Consider the following 21,334-nt stretch of genomic DNA (forward strand, 5'->3'; position numbering starts at 1 on the left):
TGACAAAGCACATGTTTCTGTCCTTTGTTGGTTTTGTTTTTATACAGAGTCCTGCTATGTAGCTCTGGCTGGCTCAGAACTCACTATGAAGACCAGGCTTGGGACTTGAATTTGGGAGGATCCCCCTGCTTCTGTCTACTGAATACTGAGATTACAGATGTAGCCACCACATCTGGCTCAAGGTATGCTCCTTTAATCCTCCTGACACTGAGGCAGAATATGAGAAAGCCAGCTATGTGTTGGCTGGAACATCACTTAGTGCCAGTCACTTCTGGCCCATCTCTGAAGTTTATTCCAGAATAGAGTTGTCCTAATGTCATCCCTGGAGTCTTCCTGCCTCACCCTACAGTGGTCTCCCTGACATTGTGTACACACGCACACAGGCATGCATGCTTTCATGGATGGGATTGGATGTGGCTTTCACCTGCTCTGTCTTTAAGACATTTAGTTGTGGGCCTTTTCGATAGGCCCCCTCAACTGAAACATACATAAGTTACTGGATGGGTTTTAAATTTACCAATCCAGATGAAGCATACAGAATAATTGACATGCGAGCCTTTTAAATAGGAATTTGCTGGAATAAATATGATGCCTTGGGGAGAAGTTGGCAACGTGATCAGCTAATTAAGGAGAAAGAAACGATGACACCTTTGGAAGGAATCTAAGCTGCCATACAATCCCACCTTATTCTTAGGAAACCATGATGACTATGACATAGAAAGGTCCAGATAAAACATGGTTTTCCAGACCTTTGGGGAGGGAGGAGCTAACTGTTCTCTGTCCTAGTGCTCATCGGGGCAAGGGTCAGGACTCGACCCCAGTTCTTGCCAATTTGCAGTCCAGACATTTGGAAATTATTTTTTTCCTGAGAATGTTGCCTTAAAGTTACTGTGAACTTCTTTCTTCTTCCCCCACCCACTTGATTGACATGGTTAGCAGTGCTGGTGACGATGAACGTGTTTTATCCCCTCTGGTAACTCATTCTCGTTAAGCTTACTACATCCTAAACTTTTGATGAAAGGAGAATAAAAACTTTATTTTAAAGTTGGGCAGAAGTTTTCTGGCTTGGAAATAATTAAGTGGCCTGTCTCCTGCTTGCGTGATTGGCAATCATTTATATAAAAGTAGTGATAATAGGGAGTTTTCTACAGTGGATGTAAGTCTGCTAAAATTTCAGCTCATTGCTCCATATTTGTGTGATTTTAAAGGTTTGGGCAAATTCAAGCAGACTACAGCAAGCCTTGTGCTGACTCATTAGGTACTCCAACAACTTCAAGAGCATTAAGAAGCCATGAATCCAGAATTCAAAAACAGAGCATGAAGCAGAGGGCACTAAGTCATGGTGTACAGTCCTCTCTGAAGGTATAGAGGCCCAGAGGGACCAAGCCAGGCCTTCTGACTTACACCCGCTTACCCACCAGAAAGAAGAAACTGGCTCTCTCTAACACTGGAAGGAGAAGTGGCTCTTTTAGAAGTGAACAGTTTATTTTCACTCTCGGTTTTTCTTTGGACCAAGAACTAATCTTGTTCGCTGTTAGGGCAAGAGACACAGGACATGGCCACTAAACATGGAGCATTTCCTGTGCAAAGTTTGCTGGCTTAACCAGAAATCACATCCTTGATTTCATATTGAGAGTTAAATCTTCCCATGACTTGGCATGTGGGGCTAGATACCTACAAAACACCTGATACCCATGAAAATGGGGGAAAGGGGGATCTCTAGGAAAAACAGATATCAGAGTGTTTAGTTTTTAAATGCAATGAATCTGAAAACTCCACAGGATTAGACCAGTGTTCAAGTCCAAAGAAAATCTTTACACTGTTCTATTTATAAATGTAAAAAGAACCATATAAAATTGCCCCTTGTTTTCATAGGTAAAAATAAAGAGTGGCAGTTTTTCACAGTTCAACATAAGACTATGTAATACAAGTCTTAGCAAAGTGGAATGTTAACATACATTTCACGTGGCCATGGCTTCACTCCTATATTGGAGTCCTTAAAGGTGATTGTGCATCGACAGTCTGAGTTGATGGCTGTGCTTTGAGATTGACTTGAAATATAATGTTGCATGACCAGAAAGATGGTTCAGTGGGTAAAGACACCTGCTGCCAAGTCCAAGTTCAACCCCAGATCCTATATAGTGGAAGGAGAGAATTGATGCCTACAGGCTCTCCTCTGACTCACACTCACACACACACACACACACACACACACACACAACACACAATTAGAATATAATAAAAAATTAAGAAGCGATAATGAATTAATAAACTATAATGGTCTGTTCTTTTCATTGTTTAGACCAGACCCTGTAACTGTGAATTTTAGAAAATTTAATTATTGTTTCCCTATTCTTAGTGTTTGGGGTTTAGTTGATTTGTTGTGAAATAGTCTCACTTTGTAGCCCAGGCTGGCTTAAGACTTACTACATAGCCCGACAGGCTTGGAACCCACAGCAGTCCTCCTGCCCTCAGGCTCCCAAATGACGGGGTTCCAGGCATGCACCTTCACATCCCACCTAACAACATGTTTGTAGTCTCAGCAAAGCTCCATTTCTTCAGAGTGATCTTGTGGACAGCAGGGAGGCAGGTCTCTCCTCCATTTGTGCTGTGGTTCCTCTGTGGCTTGGCCACTCTCTTAAGTCTCCATGTCTCATGCCCTCTTCCCTGTCCCTCCCTATGGCTCTGCTCTCAGAGCCAGTCCATCATGCTCCATGCACGCTCCAGCACCTCTCCCTGCATGCTCATGGTGGGACAGGCTGCCTGCTATTGCGGATGGTTTGTGCACAACATGTACAACCTTCTATTACACAGAGGTGTTGAGTCAGTTACTAAGTGAAGAGACACCAAAACAAAGCCATACAAAGAAGTAAAGTAAAACTTGTAAATTTGCCAACCTTGAGTTATGTCAGAAACAGAAACTTCCTCATTCTGCAGGGTGGAGGGCAAAGACGGAGGCTTGTCATGCAGAGTGGCTGCAGACATCTTTCCAGCCTTCTGGATTAGCGCCTTAAGATGCTGGTCCCAGGAGCTCAGAAAGGCCCGAGTGATCCAGAAAGCAGGTTAGTTCCAGAATGACACAGAAAAACTGATAGAGTCATGGGTTTTGCTGAAAAGGGCAAGTGTTGGGTAAGCCAGGGGTGGGCCTTGACTGAGGGGCTGTCACTCAGCACAAGGGCTGGTGAGTCCTTAAGAACCTCTAGACTCTACTTCCTCCCACACACAATTAAATGAAAAACGGAGCTAGCTTTTATCTCTTCCTTTTCCTTGTTCAATATATATTCACTTTTGTTTGAAAAATACCAACCTGGCTTTGGCACAGGATAAGCGGACTGACTTGGACTCTTCAAAGTTTATCTTGTTCCTCCTCTCCAACTATTGACCCCAAGCACTTGCTAAATCAAACTTTTTATTATTTGTTTGTTTGTTTGTTTGTTTGGAGTTTGAAAAGTGTCTGGTTCACGCTGATTTTTCCTTGGATGCACCAATGCATTTCAAGATACATTATTACAAATGTTAACATTTCCAGACCAAATGCAGGCAAAATGTCTTGGAAGGACACAATTTTGCCGAGTAAAGATTTTCAGACAAAAAAAAAAAAGCATAAACAGAGAAAGTGCAAGAATGCAACTAAATGTTGGGGGTGCTTAGAATGGAAAGTGTCCGAATGTATCACCAGCTGGAATCCTCATCTGACCCAGCTCTTTTGAATGGTTATTGACCTTGAAGCCTGCCTTCTATTAGTCCATCAAAGACCTCCACATTCTATCAAGATCAGTGTCCAGGCTCTGTGAAATATGCAGGTGAAGGTGTCCAAGGCAGCTGCTGTTTACTTACTCAAGTGGACTATGCAGGGTGTTTCCACATGCTCGCTGGCACAACAGTCATGGACATTTTGTTTTCATGAGATATCTAGGTTACATGAATAATAAGCTGGGAGATGTGGGTGACTTCTTTCAAACATTATTTTTGGTAGTTCCAGAAACTGAACCCAGAGGCACATATAAATTTTGAACATTTGATTGTGTTTCTGTGGCCACAAAGGGCACTCTACAGTCAATACCTGAGTGCCTTCCCAGGAGAATGCAAGACTGGAATCCGTATGTCCTGGACCAGTTTAGCTAAGCTTTTAAACCTTTTTGATACTGTCATTCAACGATATTTTATATTCTTTTCCTTTTTCTATTTATCTGATTTGACTCCACTCCACTTTGTGGTGTTGGCTGGGTTTTTGGGTTGAGTCAAATTTTCCATACAACCCCAAACGCCTTTCCTCTCCCTTTGAGAATGTTCCTTAAATCAAGAGAGCTGAGGAGGGGCTTGTATTAACGTGCCTGGGACGCAAGCCTGTGGCTTCTCCTTCTCCTCCTTCTTGCCCCTCTTTTAATAGAACTAATAACTAGATTTTTCAGTTGAAATAATGGCGATGTTAAAAGTGGGTGTGAAAACGCACAGAGCTACTTAATCCTGCTTGGGTTTACTAGTGGCTCCCTTGTCTAACTCTCTAATTGATGAAGCAGGCATGCTGGTATTTGGAGATGAACCCACACACGCCTGGATTTATGGGGCACAGAGGCTGAGTCTGGACTTGTCGGCGAGCAGGGGTACAGTAGGGTCCTCTTCTGGTGGAGCTGGGATGGAGCTGCTACTGCACAGTTCGTTCAGGAGAAAAAAAAATCAGTTTGCAAAGGGCAGTTCAGTCCGCAGAACCGCGGTTCTGTGTCCTCCGATACGCCAGATGCATAACCAATGTAATTATCTGGGTAAATCAGACCACAGATTGTTTCAAACGCTAAGGTCACTTTGAAAGATTATTGACAGGGAGCCCATGCATTTCCCTTTCTTGACATTAGTTTCCTGTTCCTTCAAACCACATCTCTGCCAGATCCCCCCTCTTTCCTAAAGTGTGTTATCTACTGATTTCTTTCCTGAAGCCTTTTGGGGGCATGCGGATGGATGAGCTTGCTGCTTGCCTCGAATGAATGTGATTCCCTGTTACACAACCTGAATCAGGGAGACCCTGCCATATTAACTATTAGATAGGAGAGGAATGAGGGGAAGAAAATGAAAAGAGGAAGAAGGAGGAAGGGGAGCTGATATTTGTTTGAAGATTTCCTTGAGCTGGCCATTCTGCGTGGTGGTGTAGGAGCCTCATCTCTTAGTGGTCATTGGATTTCATCTCATCCTCAGTCTAGAATGAGGGGACACAGCTTTATGCTCCCAGTCCTCTCGCAGATGGCATTCTCTGGACCAGACTCCTTCTGGAGAAAGAAAGAATATCAAACCACAGCAATTACAAGCAAAACAAGTCCTTACAGTTCCTTTTATACATACCTAATGACCTCAGTAGTTTATGAAGGCAGTGTATCATAGTATGAGGAGGAGGAAAGGCCTGAATTCAATTGAGAAGTTTGTACTCATTAGCCATGCAAGTTACTCAACATCTTTATACTTCTGTTTATGCATTAGCATGATGGGTATGAAATAGTAGGTTGTGAAAATTAGCGCTCTATAAGTGGTAGGCACTTTTATTATGAATTATCCAGGTCAATGCATAAGCAGGCATCAGTTCCTAGAATACAGAGCTATAAACAAGGCTGTAAAATCACGACACTGTGGGCTGAGAAAAATCCATATATGAAAAGGGCAAAAATGTCACAGACTCTCCTAGGCCTCAGCCAACTCCCCCTTCTACCTCCTGCCTCACACCAAACAGATGATGTCTGGCTACAGTGACAGATTTTGTTTACTTCTCACCCTAAATAATCTTTTGTTCTATTGTTGTGCTTTGTCATATTCTTGTTTCTGTGACAAAATATCTTTCAAGAAGAAGCTTAGGGCAGTAGGAGTTTACTTTGGCTCTGGTTTGAGAGTCCAGTACCTCCTCATGAAGAGGGCAGAGTGGTAGGAGAGTCCAGTGCATCCCAGTGAGGAGGGCAGAGTGGTGGGGGAGTCCAGTGCGTCCCAGTGAGGAGGGCAGAGGGGTGGGGGAGTCCAGTGCATCCCAGTGAGGAGGGCAGAGTGGTGGGGGAGTCCAGTGCGTCCCAGTGAGGAGGGCAGAGTGGTGGGGGAGTCCAGTGCGTCCCAGTGAGGAGGACAGAGGGGTGGGGGAGTCCAGTGCATCCCAGTGAGGAGGGCAGAGTGGTGGGGGAGTCCAGTGCGTCCCAGTGAGGAGGGCAGAGTGGTGGGGGAGTCCAGTGCATCCCAGTGAGGAAGGCAGAGTGGTGGGGGAGTCCAGTGCGTCCCAGTGAGGAGGGCAGAGAGGTGGGGGTGACCCTCCATTGTGACAGTTGAAGCACCAGGCTGCCTGCTCACATCCAGGTGAGCAGCAGGTAGAGAAATGGGAACCACTGCTATGTCAGCTTTTTCCAATACTGCACTTGAGTTTATGAGATGGCACTCAGGGTGGGTCTCTCCCTATCTCCCTTCCCCCCAGTTATTCCTCTGTAGACATGCCCTCACAGACACATCCAAAAGTGTCCCTCAGTAAAACCATAGGGGTTTCTTTTTCTTTCTTTCTCTTTTTAATTAATTTTTTAAAATTTATTTTACATACCAACCACAGATCCACCTCTCATCTCTCCTGCCACCCCCCTCCCAGGTGTTTCTGAATCGTGCTGACAATCAAAATCAACCATTACTGTCTTTCTTACCAAAAGTCCATGCACCAGTGTTGCCCTTCTGCCTCTCTATTGAGCACAGTTCTTGGTATAGTGGTAAAGTTCTCCAGATCTTAACCCATTCTCCAACTGTAACGGTGCAATTTCCCACCACTTTTAGCATCAGAGTCCACTTCTCTGGGCTTGTATCTTTGCTGGACCAATTCCGTGTCTCAGTCCCGAAACATACATCTAAGAACCCATGCAATACTGTGGCTTCATAATCTTTTTGTTTTTCTCTCTATCCAAGTTCCCTACATCTTCTAATCACTGTCACCAGTTGATGGACTAAGTGCTAAGGACAAAACAGTGTCTGGACAGAATCTGTGAACATGGCAGGAGGGCCACTGCCTTGACTAGGTAATGAATGCACCATGAAGGGACAGTCACTCCTTAACAGACAAGCACGAGGGATCTGAAGAGAACAGCATTCCTGTTGGCCATAAGGCAAATTGCCGTGTTACAGAGAGACCTGTGTGGTGGGAGACAGAGGGGGCCTGTAGCATTTAAGAGTGGTGCCCTGGCAGCTAGCCAGCAGAGAACTAGGGATCTCAGTCTTATAACTTATTCCTACCAACAATTAGTGAAATTGGAAGAGGATCTCAAGTCTCAGATGAGGCCACAGACCCAGCTGACATCCCATTCCAGACTGTTACAACTGTGAGCAGAAGACCCAACTGAAACGTGCCAAGCTTCTGACCCATCAAAACTGACAAGTAATGAAGTGGGTTGGTTATTTCAAAACTCGACACAATTTGTGGTGATTTAGTACACAGCATCAGAAAACTCACTGAGTAGGTAATAGAGACATCTGATTCTGGAGTTTTCCTGCTGGGAGGACTGTGTGTGCTGATCCAATCTCATTATCTGCTCTTCTATTTTGGTCAAGTTTCTGTTGCTTCATGACTCAGTTTGGGTAGGTTGCATCAAGAAGGCCAAGTCTAGACTTTAAAAATCCATCAGTAACATCTCCTGAATTCTTCCCCACATGGAAGAAGATGCAGCACCTCAAGACTCATGTTACAGAGTCAGCACTGCCTCAATACCAGAGCCAGATGAGTATAGTGCAGGAAAAGGAAATCATAGGCCAGCAGCCTCCAGTGAACAGAGACACAAAACCGCGCAGTGAACCCACATTGGTCAAAATCAGACAGCAGCCCTCGGCCTCTGATGCATCGCTCCTACGATGGGATATAGTTTGAATGTGTCTCTCGGAGGTGATTGTAATAGAAACTTGGTTCTCAGTGGTAACTGGGACATCAAGGAGCACAATCCTTCGAAGCAATGAATCTTGCTCTCTTGGGATACTAGTTAGTTTCTTTGAGAGTGAGTTACTATCCAAAGAGCAAGAAGGGCCCCGAATCTCTCTGCTTTCCTGCTTTATCTTGTATTAGCTTCTCCTATGTACCCATTATAGTAATCATCTGATGGTGAGGCTGGACCTTTGACAATGTATCTAACAAAAGCAACTTTCGAAAAGAAGGAGAGGCTGGCACCAGGCTGGCACCAGGCTGGCCAGGAAGCAGAAAAAGCCCCTACATGAGCTGGCTGCCTTCTGCCCCTTATTCCATCATGACTCTTGACCCATGGGGCAGAGTGGGTCTTTCCACTTAGATGACCCTCTCTGGAAACATGCTCACAGACAAACCCAGAGATCTACTTTACTCTCCATACATTCAATCAAGTTGGTGATCAAAGATTTTTTCACAGCCTTCAATGCTGTGTTATAAACAGACTTTTCTTAATAAAGTACCCAGCCTTGCACATTTTAATATACCAACAGAAAACAAACTAATACAACAATATCTGTTGGCTTTTAAGGAATAACAACTAAGAAAACATGTTTATATTTACCCAGCATATATTTTCCCACTGTATGTAAATCTGATTTTTTCATATGATTTTATTTCCTTTAGTCTAAGTAACTCCTTCCAATATTTCTTGGAATTCATGTAGGCAGAGGACATGTCCTCTTAACTTTGCTGGAAATATTTTTCAAATTTTTCAATAGGTAGCATCTCTGGCTGTATGATGTATTTGTGTGGTGAGCACGTATATGTGGGAGGACATGTACCCTAGACATTAACATGCAGAGACCAAAGGAGGAAGTTGGATGTCTTCCTCTGTCACTCTCCACCTTGTTTTTAAAGCAGGGTCTCTCATTGAACCTGAAGCTTGTGGTTTTGGCTAGGTTGGCTAGCCAGAAGTCTCATGGAATCCATCTGCCCTTAGCCCCTAATGCTGAGGCTACAGGTATATGTGGTCATGAAGGGCTTTTATGTGATGTTGGGGATTTGAACTCAGATTCTTTTTACATAGCAAATGTTCTTAGCCCCTGAGCCATCACCCTAGCTCTCTTGATGGACTTATTACTCAACTGCCTTCCACATGTGTGCATTTTGTACAGTGAGAAACAGAAATCATGACCTTTAATCCTCTCTAAGTCAATGTATTTCATTCTCCTGGCTCAAAGTTACATCCTTCTCACATGCATGAACTTTTCCCATCTCAACAGCCCCAAATGCACAAACTTATTCCAGTATCAACTCTAAAATCTTAAGACCAGAGTTTCATCTAATTACTAACTAAATCAGATATGAGAGAGACTGAACCTAAGGCAGAATTCCTCTTCAGCTGTGAACCCCTGAAATCAAACAAATTAAGCACTTCCAAAAAACAAGGAATGATGCACATGGAGCCCACATTTCCATTCCAAAAGGCAGCGAAAAGGAGGAAAAGATGATGTGTTCTAAGAAGCCCCAACCCAGCACGGCAGAGCGTGAGAACTGGAGATGCTTTGAGTTCTGACTCTCAGAGAATCAAGCTGTTGGAGCAATGATCACACTGTCGCTCTCCTGGTGGTACTTCTCATACTGTAGTTCTCTGCAGCGTTGTTGTATTCACAGAGGTCTTCTGGGTACTTGCCCTGCCCTTTGGAACTGAGGAAGGAGCATCTCTGGTCCCTAAGCCCATGTACAGTGAGCTGTAGTGGGTAAAACCTAGACAAGCTCTGAATTGCCTTTATAGTCTTTCTGAACTGGTCCTGAAGATTTTGTTGTCGTTAAACCATCCTCCAGTCTGGTGGTGTAGATTCTGTTGCCCTGTTCTGTTTCCTCTAGTTGTAACTGGCAGTGTTTCTGCTGCTCTGATCCCCTCTCCTTTTCTCCGCTTTGTTGAGATAGTTGATAAAGTCCTTGGCTCCTGTCTGCATTAATCTCCTTATCACACAGTCTCTTGGCCACATCCTTAGTGTTTCCTTCCAAACATGCTTGCTTTTCCCCCAGTTCAAGTACGTGTTATTGATAGGTTGAACATTTCTTTGCTCCAAGTTCTGGTTCCCTTTTGCATGTCAATCTCAGCTTTAAAATCATCTCTCTGTGTTCGAATTCTGCTATAAGCAGTTGGAAGGAGCCAAAGGTGGACTTCAGATGTTTTTCCTAAAAGAAACCAAGTTGCACCTCTGGATCTTCGCTTAGAAATCTCTTAATACAAATGTCCAGTGTAATCACTGTAAGCTTCCTTTCCAAAGGACACGAGGGATATGTGGCTCTCCTGAAGCCTGCTGCATGCTCCAAAGTTCAGGGAGGTAGGTCTGCTCTGATTGGTCAGGACCCAAGTGCCCCCTGAACTTCTCTGCACTCTGTGAAGCACCCTGTCCCTTCCAATATTTTTTTCCTGCTCTTTCATTTTTTGGAAGTGGCTTCTAGTTACCCACCACCACCACTGCCACCACCAGGGAACTGTATGGCAGAGTTCCACTCACTTCTCGGTGCCACGTCTTTCTCTCCCCTCAACCCTTTGTTCTTTCTCCCAAGAATCCTTCCCTCTTTTTGTGGGTTTTCAATGCTCTTTCTCCTGTTGGAATTTTATTGTTTGTTATTTATCTGTTTATTTTGACAGTCCCCTTAACTAGCTCACACAGAGTCAGCTCTAGCATCACCATCTAACCTGAACATCTCCAGCAGCTTTTCTTCACCTGGTGTCTTCATATCAGATTCCAATATGCAGAAAGCTAAGTCTGGCACCAGCTTCTTTGCCACAGGCTCCTGGCTTTCAGTGGGATCTAATTCATAGCATCTTGGGGGCAGAGATGTGTCTTACCAAGATTTCCAAAATAATTGCAGTTTCTTGCCACATACCACCAGCATACCTTCAGTATATTGAGAAAAATTTTCTTTGTGGAACATAGAAATGAACAAGGCCCTACGACCAAGTGATGACCAATTTTAAGTGATGGAATAGTGCATAAACATCAAGGACCTTTCAAGTTGGAAGCACAAAGCTTCTAGTGTCTTTAAAAGCAAAATAAATGGTACAGATAACAAAGTAGTTCTCACACCAAGAACTAACTGAGGGCTGGCAAGATGGCCCAGCTGGTGAGGGCTCTGGCTACCAAGCCTGAAGACTTGAGTTCAATCTGTGAAACGCAAGGGAGAGAGCCACCTCTTGAAAATTGTTCTCTGACCTCCATATGAGGGCCATGGTATATATAAGGCCCTCCCCACCTACACTAGATAAAATAAAACCCAGGGAATATATTGATTTGTCCAACAAAGAAAACATCTACCACAACCCCAATGAGTCACCAACTTGTGACTTTATGATCACAACAGTTCCTTTCCATAACCCACATGTCTCCTGCTCAGGGTGAGGAGGTGTCTGAAGAATGCATTAGACTTTACCAACCTGGGTCACCCAAGCCCTTGATGATGCTGTGACTCTGTACCCACTCCAAAAATGAAGCACTCCTTGAGTTAAATATGCTGGAATCTGGCAGAAATGCCAGGGCTTTCTAGTTGACAAATATGTGTGTGGCAACTACATCTGCTGAATTTTTAAAATAAATATGAGATCATTTTGGTATGCAGTGGTGTACATGGAAGCAGCCTCAGCTAAATTTACAGATCTTTGACTTCACTAGCTGTTATTCAGAATAGAGATCCACACTGATGGTTGGTTGTATCATGAACCACACATAGAACAGCTCAGAATCAGCATTTAATAATTTCTTCCAAATCTTGTTTCTTTTTCCAGTGCACAGTTACTATGACAAATGGATGAAGTCTTCTTTTTTATTTTTTTTGTAACTTTTTTCTTCTCCTGGTTCTGATGCTAGAGCCTTGCACATACTAAGCAAGTGCTCTAACACTCAGTGTAGGTGGAGTTTTTCTGTGTCTAGGCAGTTGCTCCCAAATAACCAACATGGAGACTTAATATTACTTATAAATGCTCTGCCAATAGCTCAGGCTTGTTACTAGCTAAGTCTTATAACTTAAATTAACCCATTTATATTAATCTACATTCTGCCATGTGGCATTACCTCTCTTTCATCTTGTACCTCCTGTTTCCTCTCCATGTCTTGCTGGCAACTCCTCTAACTCTGCCCTTCTTCTTCCCAGAGTACTTAGTCTGATTTTCCTGCCCAGATTTATCCTGTCCAGCTATTGGCCAGGCAGCTTTTTTTTTTATTAAACCAAACACAGCATAATTTCCACAGTGTACAGAAGGATTATTCCACAGCAACTCAGCTTTTTGGAGAAGAAAATTAAAATACAGGGCTGGGGTTGTATTTCAGTTGGCAAAGTGCTTGCCTACCATCTTTGAAGCCCTGGGTTCTATTCTCAGCATTACATAAAAGCAGGGCATGGTGGCACACACCTGCAATCCAGTACTTGGGAGGCAGAGGATCAGCCTTGGCCACACAGCAAATTGAAAGCCAGCTTCAGATATGTGAGACCTTGACTCAGAAACATGAAGTGAAGTAAAGCTGCCAGGGTATGTGAAGTGTGATGTGGGCTCCTTGCAGATGCAGGCAGCCCCAGGCTGCCTCTTTCTGATGGTATACCTACTCTGCTGTTCCTATGTGTCTCACCCAAGCCAAGTTTCATTTTCCAGGTGTGGTGAACAGTTATGAAAGTCTGACCTCTTCAACTTAACCATCCATTCCAGTCTTCCATGCTGTATGTAGCACAGTTTTTCTGCTTGCTTTTCCTCTGTGAAATGTACACCATCTGCCCTTTACTCTCAGGTTCTTTAGTTGATGCTGGAAAGTTAAACTCACAAAGATCAATAGGATAACTGATTTTTTTTTTACATGAACATATGCAAGTATTCAGAGGGGCAAAAAAAAAAAAAAGAGCAAGGGCTCAGAGCCACAGCACTGTTTATGCCATCTTAGCAGAGAACAAGTAGCCTAGCAAAGGAAGGGGACATACTTGGGTTTCCTAAACATTAAATTTCAGAGGGTAAGTATATGAGGGCTGTGGAGAATTGAGTCTCTTGGTAAGGCTTTTGACATACACTCAAGCCAGTGTCTTCTTTAGTAAGTCATCCCGTCTTTCTGGTGTGGGGAGGAGGCACCACCATAGACATAACAGACAGAAATCTGTGCCATTTCAGGCTGAAAGAGGGGTGCTAAAAGCTTCACCCGAGTCTGTTGTCCACTTGGTTGGCCAGCTCAGAGTAGTCCTTGTGCCAAAGTGACAGTTGGGTTGACACACTCTGATCCATTTGAGTGGGATCCGTCCTTCTACTCCAAAGAGGTCAATGGGAAACAGTGTGGTAAGATGCTCACTAGGAAGGGCAAAGAAGTATCACCCATATTAAAATGCTTTACTAAAACACACGTTAGGCGTTATTTTGATTTTTTAATAGACTGTGTTCCTTAAAATGGAGCAAGTATTTCTTCCTAGTACCCTTATAATTTTGGCATACTAATTAAACTTCGTTTGAATTCACAGTATAAATGTGAGAGTGGGAATGTAAATGATTGCTATTATCAGTGATGAGCCTGCGTGTCATTGTTAAATTATGCTGATCATCCTGGGTTGATACTGACCAGCAGCTACTGATTTATAAAGGTTTTCTAGGGAATTAACAAAACAGGGATCCTTGGAAAGAAAGAAAGGAAAATCTTGAGACACTGGCACAAATAATGTGATGAAAGAATTGTCAGAGTATTACAACAGGGAGTCCAGCACCCCTGGCTCTTGGAGAGCAGGCCCCATAGTCAACACTAGTAATTGTAATGATTGCTTGTTTGAAGTCTGAAATTCTAGGCATGATTCACCTCAAGCATGTTTAAATGTATTAACATTTTTTCTTTGCTTCTGACAATTTATTTTTGAAATTTCTTCCTTAAGATCCAGCCGAGAAGCTGATAGATAAGAACATAGCCTAGTCAGAGCTGTACTAGCAAAGGGGGATGGTGGAAATGGGCTCCTCTGCTGCATGTGTTGACTGCCCACTCATGCCACATGCCTTCTTCTGGGAGTGGGTCAATCTCCACTGGAAAAAAAAACTCCAAAATTTCTGAGGCTAGGAAAGAGAGAAGGAAGTGGAAAGAATTTAGTCAGGAACATGTAGAACCAGGTAGATTCAAAACACTGGTTGACCAGTTGGCAAAAGAAATAGATCTCTGTTCATTCTTGCTTTGTTCTTATAGTCAATTTTCATTTCTCCTTGTTTTACTCTTCTCTGTATGCAAGTGTTCCATTCTAAGCTTCCTTAACATTAGGAAGCAATCATCATTTAACCTTATGCTCTTGTTTATATAAATAAAATTTTAATGTTAATTCAGGTTAAATTTTTAATGAAATACATACACATGCAATTTTTTTAAAGGCAGGCATTAGGAACTGGACAGGTGCTAAGAGCATGTAATGCTCTTACAGAGGACCCAAGTTTGGTTCCCAGCAACTACATAGGGCAGCTCACAACTTCCTGTGACTCCAGCTCCAGTGGGATCCATTGCCTCTAGCATTCAGGGACAACTGCACTCACATGCATAGGCCTTCCTCATCCAGACACATAATCAAAAATAGTAAAATTAAGGGCAAGCACTATAGAAGAGTATGGAATGGCAGATATTTTTTTGTTCCCTTCCTTAACCCCTACCATCATGCCCCTGTACCAACCCCTTTTCAATCCCTACTTTTGCTTGTTTTGGTCAACATCTTTATAGTTTCTGGAATATCTTTGGCGTTGCATTATTTTAAAAAAACTCATACTCTTTCTCAGTTTTCCTTTCAGCTTCTAATTTTTGTGGCTATGTTACCACTTTTGACAATAAATACTGGTTAAGTGGGTCAGTATGTCATCCCTGCCCACCCACCCCTTGCCCCCATCAATTTCTTTATCTAAACAGTGACAGCCTGGTTTCTTAGCCATTAGAAGCCAGTCTTACATCTGCCCAGAGGAGTTTCCTGAGCTGAACTGTTACGATTCTTATTGGTACCCTCCCCCCAATAAGCTCAGTGCCCTTCAAAATGAGTTGCATGTCTGTGTCCTTCTCGGAAACATCTGAATTTTAACAGGGCTCAGAGTCATTAGCTGAAGGAGTCCCCAGGGCAGGAGCTTTGCAGTGTTGAAGTTCACTCTAAATTCTTCTTGTGGTGGGTTCTGCAGCACCTCTGAAATCTGCTCTCTGGGGCTGGATGGGACCATGAACATGAAGTTCACGTGCAGCTGCCCTGGGTCATTGGCTGTTTTTCTTATGTCTGTCTTCTGAGCTTTTCTCTTTGGCTGTTGGATGTATCAAAACAAAGTATCTCCAGGAAAAGATATCAAAGAACCTAAAATTAACATGTTACTTCAGTTTTGTTTAAGCCAGCTGAAGAACAGCCCCCTCTGACTAATGTCTGATAATGCGAGCCTCCAGGCTGGCCCCTCGGCCCGCTGACTTAGAGTTTCTGCCCACTTCTCCTCTACCCTCTGTTCATCTTGGCCTCTGATGTAATCAGCAGGCTGCCCTTAGACTCACCTCGGTTTTGTTTTAGTTTTTTAAGGGGAGGAAAAAAAAACCCTTTTGCTTTTCAAGAGGATTGAGATTGAATTCCTCTCTCCTTTCAGAGCAGACTCTCTTAAAGTCTGGAAGTTCTGATTTAAGGCTTGGTGATGAGAGGTCACAGGAAAGGAAATTCCCTTCAGTTGTCTACCTGTAACTCACTTTAGCTCTCAGCTGGGGTGTCCCAGGAAAAACAGTCAGCTCAGAATTGAAGCCCTCCGTGGAGTCCTTAATGGACCGATTTACTTGCTGTGTGTGTGACAGGCAAGTCACTTCAGCTCTTCGGGCCACATTTCCTCAATTCAGAAAGCTAAGACACAAGCTCTTTGGCTCTCAGGGGTGTTGGCTCGGTACACAAAAGGTGTGGATAGTTATCACTCATCTCAAACTCAGTGTTCCTAAAATCAAATTTTTGATCTTGGCTCCTAATCCTCTTCTACCTCCACTCTTTCCTCCTGGATGATGGCAAAACCCTGTCTCCCAGCTCTGCCTGCCATGCTGACAGACTCCTCCCTCTTTCTCCAGGCTATCAGAACACCCCTTTGCCTCTGCCTCACTCCCTGTATCATCGCGTCACTGCCACCATTGCTCAGGTTCTCACCGTGCCTCACCAGGTGGATTAGTTGCTTTTATTATGGCTGTGATGCCTGAAAGCTGAAGGAAGGAAGTTATAAAGGATATGCTCTACCACGGAAAAGGCATGGCAATCAGAGTGTGAACTAGTAACTTTGCATAGTCAGGAAGCAGAGAGCAATGAATGCTGGTGCTCAGCTCACTATCTACTTGTTCGGTCTGGTACCGCAGCCCATGGACAGTCCCACACAGGGTCTTCCCAGCCCAATTAATATAATGTAGAAAATCCCTTGGTGACATGCCCAGAGGCTTGTCTTCTTGGTGAGTCTAGATCCTGTCAAATTGACAGCATTGGTACACCATACAGTATCTCCAGGACTGGTCCCTGTGTTCACCCTCATTTCATTAGGGTCGACTCTCAACGCTTCAGTCAGAACAGTCACTCCAACAGGAGGCTGAGTCATTGCTGTCCCTTGAAATTCCAGCTCACAGCCGCACTGAAGTTATTGGAAAGCCTGCTCTCCCTATTGGTTGACGCCTGTCCCCCGTCCCCTTTACCCCAACTTCCTCTGGAATCTACCAGGAGGTATCTCTAACTGTGTGCCAACTCAAAAGCTGATGTTTGGCCCTTTGGGGCCCTCTGGGACTCTGAATTACTGCAGAGGCCAGATAGCCATAATGATTAGCGAGTATGGGTACTCTGCCTACTTAAGTATTTTGAGTGCCACCTGTATTTGCATTTATTAAAAAGAAAAGCAAAGATCACGCCCAAATGGGTTTCTTTGATCCATCTTCAATTGCCTCTCCAACTCTTCCCAGACCTGTTCATGCCCTGTAAACTGTGCATGTCTCTTGGCAGTTTCTCAGGCAGGATATATATGCCTCTGCCATGATCCATTGTGCACCAGGTACTAGGCATGAGACTGGGCAGCTGTCTGCTCAAGCATCAGTTTGTCAGCAGAGAGGGAAAACTCTCAGTCTTTCCCACCTATTTTTCCATCATCTCTAATCCCAGTCATGATTTTCCTCTCCAGTACGTCCTGTGGCATGCTGTGCTTCACCTGGGCCTTGTTCTATTATCCATCTTCTTTTCCCACCAAGTTGAATCTGAATTCCTAGAGAGCAGGAATTTGTCTGATTTGTCCTATATGTCACATCTACATCCTGAAACCATGTCTGACACACAAGTCTTTCCGACAAGTCTATTTTCTGATAGATGGCCTAGTTACTCAGTTTCTCCATTTGAACAATATAGAAACGGATACATCCCAGATAAGCTGCAAAGAGTCATTAAAATAACTTGCATGCTACTAAACACTGAATAACAGGGAACAGTGATCAGATGTTTTCTCTTGTTAAGGAATGTCTGTAGCCCACATTCACCACCCCCACTACTGTGCATAATACCCTGTAGATGAACAGTCTTATTAAATAAGAAATACAGAGCCAAATACAGAGTTAAAAGCCTAAGAGGTCAGAGCAGTAGCTGAGAGCTGAGACTTAAAACTACTTTTCTTACCCTTCGCTGCCGCTGTCGTCCTTCCCCTCAGAAAGAGACCTACTTCCTGTGTATCTGTCTTTTTATTGACTTTCTGTTCTACCTTCTCATTGGTTGTAAACCCAACCACATGACCTTGTCACTGCCTGTCTATACAGACCTCCAGGTCTTCTATGGTTGGTATTGAGATTAAAGGTGTGTGTCTCCATGCTGGCTGTATCCTTGAACACACAGAGATCTGCCTGTCATGTGATCGGGATTAAAGGTGTGTGCCACCACCGCCTGGTTTCTGCTGTGGCTTGCTATTAGCTCTGACCCCCAAGCTACTTTATTTATTAACATACAAATAAAATCACATTTCAGTACAAATAAAATATCACCATAATACCCTGCACATGTAACACAAAGTCTTAAATGGTCTATCTTGACATCCAGGATACCTCAGTTCTAGGGTACTTGGGACATATATTATGCCCTGTATCCTGAGTGGACCCGAGGCTTCTAAAGGTACTAGGACAGGGAGTGTGGGTCTTCAGTTATGACAAGTGCATGGCACATTTTTATTAGACATTTAGTGCATGTCACACACATGGGCAGAGGCAGTGTTGATAGTCATTTTTTTCCTCATACTTGTATCAATAGGCCCTATGGTGAGGGCCACCCAGAGAGAAAGAGGAGGAGACACCTGCCCTGCACTCCAGGGTCTGGGCAGTAAGTCAGCAATTTTAACCGGTGGAGCATGTGGCAGCATCGACCAGATTTCACAGGGTTGTCAAATTTATATTTGTTTCAGGAGACCTTTGGGACTACAGCCTTGGGAATGGCAAGAAAGACATACAGTGAGCTTTGAGGAGAAAACTTCTGGGCCTGCCGACTTGCCTCTCTGGCATTGATGTGAAGTAGCCCCCAGATGCTGAGGCTGTTTTGAAAGATTGTAGAACCTTCCTAGAGAAAGTGAGTCACCGGGGGCAGGTCTTAAGAAATTCTTCCTACTTCCTATCAGTTTTCTGTGACCACTCACCTCAGGTTTTGCCAGCCCAGCTTTCTCCCCATGATCGACTGTATGCCCTCAAACTGTGAGTCAAAACTAAACCCTTCCCCATTTAGTATTTGGTCATAGCCAGGAGAAAGGTAACAACTCTACCCTCCATCTCATGATTTGTTTCCATTGGCTCCATTGTCTAGTCTCCTTCTCTAAGACAAACAAATAAGAGACCAGAGGGAAGTGTGCTGTGTTGAGTCTAAACTGCGAGCCCCACCTCAAGTTAAACCCACCAAGATCTGTGAAGACAAGGTATCTCTCACTGAGGCTACCCTCCTGCTCCAGCACAGCACACCCCACACATCCCTCTACACATCCCTCTAGTCACAAGATAAACTCTACAAGGACAGTGTTTTGGTTTGCACAATGATGCTTTAGATTGGTGGAAAACCATTTTGGGAAGGGGATCTCAGTTTTCATGTAATAAAAAAATTTCCGCCAGCATTTTACACCAACAGCTGAAACAAAGGCTTGCTGGAAGGCACTTGCTGCCTGTGGCCGTTTTTCTCCTTTTCGACTCAAACACTGAACTTACACTCTGCTCCAATGTCACGTGGCCACACATATGTAAGATTCCCATATCAGTTTGGTTTGCTGTTACATCTCCTTGGGAGAGAAAGAAAGCTTCTGAGCTCTCTCAGCTTCTCCATGGTCAGCGAAATGATGGCACTGATCATATGGAAATCCAGACATGTTTCCAGGCTGCTCTTGAATTTGCCTTCCATAATGAGTCCTCCGTTTGGGACTATTTCCATTCTGTACCACAAATACATCAAGAGGGGTGAAAAGAAGTTGTGAAAAACAGCACCACCCAGACACCAGCAAGTCCCCCGTTGTCATGGCCACCCCATCATTCCCATGTGGATGGCTGAGGGGGCAGGGGCAGAATAAAAACAAATTTTGGCAGACCCACACTTAGAAGAAAAACAATACTTTCACCAAGTTTAGCCTCTGCTCTCTGTCATAGAAAATTATAATAAGTACAAGAGAATTGCATTCAATTTTGGTCAAGTATTATTCTTGGAATATGCATTAGTCAGTTTGGCCTCATTAGAAGGGCTCTTGGTGAGCAATAGGGTCGTGGTTCATGAAGCATACTGACTCCTGAGAGGGTGTGATGTGAGTTTAACAAGCTTATTTCATGTCTGATATTACTTACATCTCAAACTAGGACTCAAAATTAGATCTAAATTGAAACTTTTATGACATGAGATAAAATAAAACACATTCATATATAAGCATGTAACAATGTGATCCTCCCCCAATCGCTACAGCCCACTAATTATAAGTGCAGCTCCCCTGGCCCCTCCCACCCTCCAAGTTCACATTTTCCATTGTGCCTCAAATGCATTGAAATCACAAGGCCGTCCACATTGAAGCACTCGGTCCTGTTTGGCTTCCCTGTTTATAACCTTTATTTTGAAAACAACAATTGTGGTTTGGCTTTAACATAGGTCTCAGTTTTACACTGGGAAAGGGCTGGGATTTTTTTCCAGAGGTTTTCAAATCATTTTCAGTTATGTTGTCTGATTTGCCATCATCCAGTCAGTACAAGTTGGCACAGCCCATATGGCCAAACACATCTCACAGATGAGACTGATAGGAGCATGGGTAACTCGCTCAAACCTGCAGCAAGGTAGAAGGGAGGCACAGAGGGAAATATTACACTGCTGTGTATGTATATATCAATACTTACTGTAGACTCAGAAATCCGGCAACCTAGAGCTTTGTAAAAGTTCAAAAGATACTGGATCAATTTACCCCAAAGAGATGTTCTGAGCCAACTGGAGCCTTGCATAAGGGCAAAGGTCCTTTCATCTGATCTGGGCTCCCTACTGAAAGCACTGTTAATGTTTTTTAAATATAAGCACATCATTTTCCCACTCCGTTTTCCTCCTTCCAACTTCACCCACATGCCCCCTCCATACATGCTCCTCTTGGATTCATGGCCTCTTTTTCTTTAATTTTTATTGTTACACATACACACACACACACACACACACACACACACACACACACACACACCTAAACATATAAATATATAAATAACAACCTGCTAAGTCTGCTTCATGTTACTTGTGTATATGTGATTTCAGGGCTGACCACTGGGTATTGGATAGGGAAGACGAATTCTCCTATTCTTAGACTCTATAATTCTATAGTTCTTTGTCTAGCAATGAGACCCCATGAGATTTTCCCCTTCCATGTTTATGTGTCTACTGGCATTGTCACAGTTCAGGTCTTGTTCAGGCACCCATGCTATTGAAATATCATGGCTGAAGCTTCCCTACCATTTCTAGAAGAAACAATCTCATAGCAGATTTCTTGGTCCCTTGACTCTTAGAGTCCTTTGGTCCCTTCTTCCACAGTGTCCTTGAGCCTCAGGTTCAGGAGTTGTTATCTGTACCATATAGACAAAGACACATGGATGCTAGTTGGCACCAAACTACGTCTTCACGATTTTGTGGATCCAATTATGGCTTCAAATGGAGGCCCTGGTTTTGATGACTTGATCGGGCACACTTAAGCTTCTGCCCAAGTCCATAGAGCATCCGTGGTCTCTAAGAGCTCCTAGATCCCATGGAGGTAGCAGAGTCAGTCAGCTCCTGCTGTCGTCCCATCCCACATGGTCTTTTCCACGGAGCTCTAGGATACTAGCGTCTGATTCAGGCCAGGAGCTGCTCAGGTGTGCAGAGCTCAGTAGGAAAATGAAAATCTATGAACTCTTCTTAGACTGAATGTGTTTAGAACTGAACTAGATATGTCAGCCACTACTG

This window comes from Peromyscus maniculatus, chromosome 3 (genome assembly GCF_049852395.1).
Source record: "Peromyscus maniculatus bairdii isolate BWxNUB_F1_BW_parent chromosome 3, HU_Pman_BW_mat_3.1, whole genome shotgun sequence".
Lineage (NCBI taxonomy): Eukaryota > Metazoa > Chordata > Mammalia > Rodentia > Cricetidae > Peromyscus > Peromyscus maniculatus.